The sequence below is a fragment of the Canis lupus genome, chromosome X (assembly GCF_048164855.1).
Source record: "Canis lupus baileyi chromosome X, mCanLup2.hap1, whole genome shotgun sequence".
In the NCBI taxonomy this organism is placed as follows: Eukaryota; Metazoa; Chordata; class Mammalia; order Carnivora; family Canidae; genus Canis; species Canis lupus.
Window position 1 is genome coordinate 44,477,776 of NC_132876.1, and position 7,701 is coordinate 44,485,476.

Below are 7,701 nucleotides of genomic sequence, written 5' to 3' on the forward strand. Positions count from 1 at the left end.
AAAGCTAACCTTACACCTAAAGCAGCTAGAGAAAAAACAGCAGATAGTTCCTACACCCAGCAGAAGAAGAGAGTTAATAAAGATTCGAGCAGAACTCAACGAAATCGAGACCAGAAGAACAGTGGAACAGATCAACAGAACCAGGAGTTGGTTCTTTGAAAGAATTAATAAGATAGCTAAACCATTAGCCAGCCTTATTAAAAAGAAGAGAGAGAAGACTCAAATTAATAAAATCATGAATGAGAAAGGAGAGATCACTACCAACACCAAGGAAATACAAACGATTTTAAAAACATATTATGAACAGCTATACGCCAGTAAATTAGGCAATCTAGAAGAAATGGCCGCATTCCTGGAAAGCTACAAATTACCAAAACTGGAACAGGAAGAAATAGAAAATCTGAACAGGCCAATAAATTGAAGCAGTCATCAAAAACCTCCCAAGACACAAGAGTCCAGGGCCAGATGGCTTCCCAGGGGAATTCTATCAAACGTTTAAAGAAGAAACCATAACTATTCTCCTAAAGCTGTTTGGAAAGATAGAAAGAGATGGAGTCCTTCCAAATTCGTTCTATGAGGCCAGCATCACCTTAATTCCAAAACCAGACAAAGACCCCACCAAAAAGGAGAATTACAGACCAATATCCCTGATGAACATGGATGCAAAAATTCTCAACAGGATACTAGCCAATAGGATCCAACAGTACATTAAGAAAATTATTCACCATGACAAAGTAGGATTTATTCCCAGGACACAAAGCTGGTTCAACACTCGTAAAACTCTCAATGTGATTCATCATGTCAGCAAGAGAAAAACCAAGAACCATATGATCCTCTCATTAGATGCAGAGGAAGCATTTGACAAAATACAGCATCCATTCCTGATCAAAACTCTTCAGAGTGTAGGGATAGAGGGAACATTCCTCAACATCTTAAAAGCCATCTACGAAAAGCCCACAGCAAATATCATTCTCAATGGGGCAGCACTGGGAGCCCTTCCCCTAAGATCAGGAACAAGACAGGGATGTCCACTCTCACCACTGCTATTCAACATAGTACTGGAAGTCCTCGCATCAGCAATCAGACAACAAAAAGACATTAAAGGCATTCAAATTGGCAAAGAAGAAGTCAAACTCTCCCTCTTCGCTGATGACATGATACTCTACGTAGAAACCCCAAAAGCCTCCACCCCATGATTGCTAGAACTCATACAGCAATTTGGTAGCATGGCAGGATACAAAGTCAATGCCCTGAAATCAATGACATTTCTATACACTAACAAGGAGACTGAAGAAAGAGAAATTAAGGAGTCAATCCCATTGACAATTGCACCAAAAGCATAAGATACCTAGGAATAAACCTAACCAAAGAGGTCAAGGATCTATACCCTAAAAACTGTAGAACACTTCTGAAAGAAATTGAGGGAGACACAAAGAGATGGAAAAATATTCCATGCTCATGGATTGGCAGAATTAATATTGTGAAAATGTCAGTGTTACCCAGGGCAAGTTACAAGTTTAATACAATCCCTATCAAAATACCATGGACTTTCTTCAGAGAGTGAGAACAAATTATTTTAAGATTTGTGTGGAATCAGAAAATACCCTGAATATCCAGGGGACTTTTAAAAAAGAAAACCATAGCTGGGGGCATCCAATGCCAGATTTCAGGTTGTACTACAAAGCTGTGGTCATCAAGACAGTGTGGTACTGGCACAAAAACAGACACATAGATCAATGGAACAGAATAGAGAATCCAGAAGTGGACCCTGAACTTTATGGTCAACTAATATTCGATAAAGGAGGAAAGACTATCCACTGGAGAAAGACAGTCTCTTCAATAGATGGTGCTGGGAAAATTGGACATCCACATGCAGAAGAAAGAAACTAGACCACTCTCTTTCACCATACACAAAGATAAACTCAAAATGGATGAACGATCTAAATGTGAGACAAGATTCCATCAAAATCCTAGAGGAGAACACAGGCAACACCCTTTTTGAACTTGGCCACAGTAACTTCTTCCTCGATACATCCACGAAGGCAAAGGAAACAAAAGCAAAAATGAACTATTGGGACTTCATCAAGATAAGAAGCTTTTGCACAGCAAAGGATACAGTCAACAAAACTAAAAGACAACCTACAGAATGGGAGATGATATTTGCAAATGAAGTATCAGATAAAGGGCTAGTTTCCAAGATCTATAAAGAACTTCTTAAACTCAACGCCCAAGAAACAAACAATACAATCATGAAATGGGCAAAAGACATGAAGAGAAATCTCACAGAGGAAGACATAGACATGGCCAACATGCACATGAGAAAATGCTCTGCATCACTTGCCATCAGGGAAATACAAATCAAAACCACAATAAGATCCCACCTCACACCAGTGAGAATGGGGAAAATTAACAAGGCAGGAAACCACACGTGTTGGAGAGGATGCGGATCTTACACTGTTGGTGGGAATGTGAATTTGTACAACCACTCTGGAAAATTGTGTGGAGGTTCCTCAAAGAGTTAAAATTAGACCTGCCCTACGACCCAGCAATTGCACTGTTGGGGATTTAGCCCAAAGATTCAGATGCAATGAAATGCTGGGACACCTGCACCCCGATGTTTCTAGCAGCAATGTCCACAATAGCCGAACTGTGGAAGGAGCCTTGGTGTCCATCGAAAGATGAATGGATAAAGAAGATGTGGCTTATGTATACAATGGAATATTACTTAGCCATTAGAAATGACAAACTCCCACCATTTGCTTCAATGTGGATGGAACTGGAGGGTATCATTCTGAGTGAAGTAAGTCAATCGGAGAAGGACAAACATTATATGTTCTCATTCATTTGGGGAATATAAATAATAGTGAAAGGGAATATAAGGGAAGGATGAAGAAATGTGTGGGAAATATCAGAAAGGGAGACAAAACATAAAGACTCCTAACTCTGGGAAATGAACTAGGGGTGGTGGAAGGGGAGGAGGGCGGGGGGTGGGCGTGAATGGGTGACGGGCGCTGAGGGGGGCACTTGACGGGATGTGCACTGAGTGTTATTCTGTATGTTAGTAAATTGAACACCAATAAAAAATTATTTTATTAAAGAAATAATAATAAAGTGAAATAAAATGAAGGTAAACCAAAAAGTATATATATAAATACAAATTTTAAAAATAATAAAATATAAAAAAGGAATCAAAAATAAGAAAATAAATGAAAAAATAATAAGAAATAAAGGATGAAATTTAAAAGGAAACTAGATCTTATTTCCCTTAGAGCTGACGTTTTCAGCACTCTGATCAGTAGACTTAGTGCAAGTTAGTTGTTTGTACTGGTCTTCTGGGAGAGAGGTCTGCTGCGCTGCTTCTCAGGTTGGTATGTTTCAGTGGAAATGCACCTCCTGTGTGGGAAGAGAGGGCTGGCCTTAGTGTAAGCTGCTCTTGCTTCCACTAAGTGGTGCTTTTTTACACCCTGAAAGCCTTCAGTGCTGATGGAAAGGATGGATAAGGCAGCATCCCGTTCTCTAGCCCTGGAGTTGAAGGCTTGCTGCCCACCCCTCTCTCTCTTCAGTGAATCCTCACAGAAGAGCAATTAATTTTCCTCTTGTGTCTGGTTTCCATCTGAAGTCTGCATTCACCCTGCCTGTGTCTGTCTGAGGTATTTTATTTTATTTTATTTTATTTTATTTTAATTAAGAAAAAGTTTTTATCCTAAGCATGAGACTGAGTTTCAAAACTTCAAATTTTAGGAACTCCTCTGGCATGGACCTCCAGTGTTCCTCCAGGAGAGCATCTCACCACATTTTTGCCATTTTCCAGCTGGTCCCAGGAAAGCCATTGCTCAACTGTGCAGTGGTTTGCAGTTATGGCAAAACAGAACAGAAAGCCAGCACCAAGACCTGCTGTTCTCAGCTGGCTTCCCAGCTTCTATGCCTAGGAACAGTGTAACACGGTTGGCACCATCTGTTATTATTGCAACCTAGGGGATCCTTAGACCATGCTGTCATCCCTGGCATTCAGCCCAGCTTCAACACCTGAGCACCTTTAAGCCAGGCCAATCTTCAGTGTAGCAGACTTCCAAAAGTTCAGATTTTGTGCTCTGCTGCTAATAATACTTGTGGTAGCCTCCATAAGCAGGATTCCTCCCAGTTGCCTTAGCTAGAGCTATAGCTCCCCTAAGTCAACTCTCTGCACATCCTACCTTCCAAAAGGTGGTCACTTTTCTACTTGTAGACTTGCAGTTTTTGTTCTCTCAGATTTCTTGGGTGGGTCAAAATGATTTGATAACTATTTAGCTATATTTGAGGGCAAGGCAAGCTTAGGGTCCCCCTCCCTACTCCTCTGCCATCTAAATTTCTCCTCCTCAAATTTACTGATTTTTAATTAGCAATTTTATCATTTCAACATATTTTCCCCACTGGATTTCATGTTTTTCAGTTGAAGTACACTTTAAAAAATTAAAATAAATATTGTACAGCTCAATGTCATAAACACCCTTATAACCACCACAGGTTCAAGATATAGAACACTTATCCCATTATAGAATATTTTCTTATGCTCTTCTCTAACCAGTAGCTATAGCTACTGAGCCAACAGTTTTTCTGACCTTTATTAATATATATTACTTTTCTCTGATCTTGAACTTCATATAAATTGAATCATACAGCTTATATTATTTTGTGTAGATGGTTTCTTTTAATAAACATCATATGTTCTATTCATCCATGTTGATTTATTAGTGATTTCTTTTTTTTAATCTTTTTTTTAAATTTTTTATTGGTGTTCAATTTACTAACATACAGAATAACCCCCAGTGCCTGTCACCCATTCACTCCCACCCCCCGCCCTCCTCCCCTTCTACCACCCCTAGTTCGTTTCCCAGAGTTAGCAGTCTTTACGTTCTGTCTCCCTTTCTTTTTTTTACTGCATAATATTCCATTGTATGAATGAATCTAATGTACTTCAATAGAAGTGCAGGAAGGACCTCAAGGTGGCAACATAGGTCATTCCTGACTTCAGTTTCCCTCAGAAGATCATCCAGCAACTATTCGTAGACAAGAAACCACTTTGAAAATCCCAGAATGCAAAGGTGAGACTGAAGCACACCCCTGCTCCACAGAGGCCAGGAAATACCACATGACAAAGGTCACAAGAGCAGCTTCACTTTAACCACAATGCCCCTCCCTAAGGCCAGCACATGGATGGGGCCCCACTGAACTTATGATTTCTCCAGTGTGAAAAAGAGAATCCAATATGGACATCCAGCTTTGCAGAATTGTGGGCTACTTCCTGGGAGGCCCATCCAGGTCTCATTTCATGGGGTTCACTGGGGGAATCTGCTGGGTTTGACCACTGAGGATTAGACAGAGAAGTGAGGGGCAACTTACAGCAACCAGCACTCAGATCTCAGTGGGCCATGTTTCTGCTTACATTGGTGCTTGAGCAGAGATCCCAGCTAGTGGATCTGCCCATCTGCAGAGTTGAAGCTCTAGCTCCCTCTAGCCAAGGACCTTGGTTGGTTCTGCCTGATTTGGATCCCTAGACAACAGGCCATTCCAGCTTTGGAGTCCATTGTAAATCTCTTCCCAGGCAGGGGAACTAATTTTCCTTAGCCCAACTGCTAAGCACTACTATCAGTCCTGCCCCTCTGAGAAATGTGGCCACAGATACCCAGCAGCTGTGGAACACACATTGTGGCCTTCCTGGCAAGAGAACAAATTTGCAGTCTTGCCCAGTTCCTGAGCATAGCCTCTAGGTCCCACCCCTCCAGGAAGTGCAGCCAAAGGCACCTAGAAAGTTCAGAGCCCATCCAATGATCTATCTACCTAGGCACGGAGCCAAGCCAGCAGCCCTGCCAACTGTTGAGCATAGCATCTGGGCCTGCATAATCAGGAAGCCTGAAAAGTGACCCTAAGCAGCCTTGAAGCCCATCCTATAGTACCAATAAATCCAGCCTGTAACCCCACTCAGTGGCAGAGCAAAGCCTAAAGCTTTATTACTTTATTACTGAATACTTTATTACTGCTTTACTACTGAATACACCTTGTGGTCTCACCCAGGCAGGGAGCTCAGCCAGTGAGTCTGGGCAATAGGAAAGGAAAGCACAGCCTGTAGCTCCAGCTAACCAGACAGCCAAGACAGCAACCTAGACCCAGTGTGGAACATGGTTACTAACCCCACTCAACTGTGTCCAGAGACCTTTGCTAGTAACCTTGAACAATAGCAGAATACAGCCAACAGCCTATCTAATTGCAAAACCCAGCTTGTGGCTCTGTTTAACTGCAGTGCACAGCCTACAGTTCTCTACTTGATCTCAAAGTATAGTCTGAGGCCCCATCCAACTGTGAAGCCTGACCTGTGGCTCCACTTGAATGTGGAATCCAGCCAGTGGCACCATCTGGTTGTTTGGGGAGCACAGCTGGAAGTCCCACCAAATCAGATGTGGTTGTAGACACTAGCTAGTGGACCCAGCTGACCTTGGAACACAGCCAACAGCCCCTCCCAACCAGAGAGCTCAAAATGAATCCCTGCTTGAACATAGAGCCCAGCCAATAAGTATACTCAATCATGGAGCCCAGGCAGGAACTCCCTCCATTCCCAAGAGCACAAGCAGTAATATCACCCAACTAGAGACCCTGATAGCAAGCCCTGTCTACCCTTGAATACTACCAGCTGACCTGAACAGTACGTTGAGCTAAGCTGATTGATGAAGCTCTTTCTCTGCCAAAGTAAACCAATGAAGTCTGGAAGAGGAGACAGCTTATTCAAATGTGCAGATACCAATGCAAGGTTACAAGGATTGTGAAGACTAAGATAAAAGTTATACCACTAAATGACACTAATAAAACTTCAATAATTGACCCTAAAGAAATGGAGAACTAAGAACTGACAAATAATTCAAAATAATCCTCTTTAAAATGTTCAGCAAACTCCAAAAACACACAGACAGCAAGTGAGGAAACAAAGAACAAAGGATATACAAAAGAGATAATAATTAACAAAATGGCAGTAGAAGGTCTTTGCCTATCAATTACCTCAAAAGTAAGTGAATTAAATTATCCAATCAAAAGACATAGAATGGGTAACTGGATTAAAAAATCCAATGATATCTTGCCTACAAAAGACTCACTTTAGCTTTAGAACATGCTTAGTCTGAAAGTGAAGGGATGGAAAAAGAAATTCCAAGCAAATAGTAAACAAAAGAAAGCAGAGGTAGCTGTATTTATATCAAAAGATAATATTTAAGCTAAAAATGATCACAAGATAGGAAGAAAATCATTACAGAATGATAAAAGGGTCAATTCATCAACAAGATGTAACAACTGTTAATAATTATGCACCCAATATCCTGGAATTCAAATATATAATGCAAATAATAACAGAAGTAAAAGGAGAGGGGATCCCTGGGTGGCGCAGCGGTTTGGCGCCTGCCTTTGGCCCAGGGCGCGATCCTGGAGATCCGGGATCGAATCCCACGTTGGGCTCCCTGCATGGAGCCTGCTTCTCGCTCTGCCTGTGTCTCTGCCTCTCTCTCTCTCTCTGTGACTATCATGAATAAATAAATAAAATCTTAAAAAAAGAAGTAAAAGGAGAAATAAACAGCAATACAATAATAATTGGGGACTCCAAAACCCCACTCTTGACAATGGATAAATCATCCAGAGAATCAATAAGGAAAATGGTTTTGAAGAACACTGTAGATGAAATGG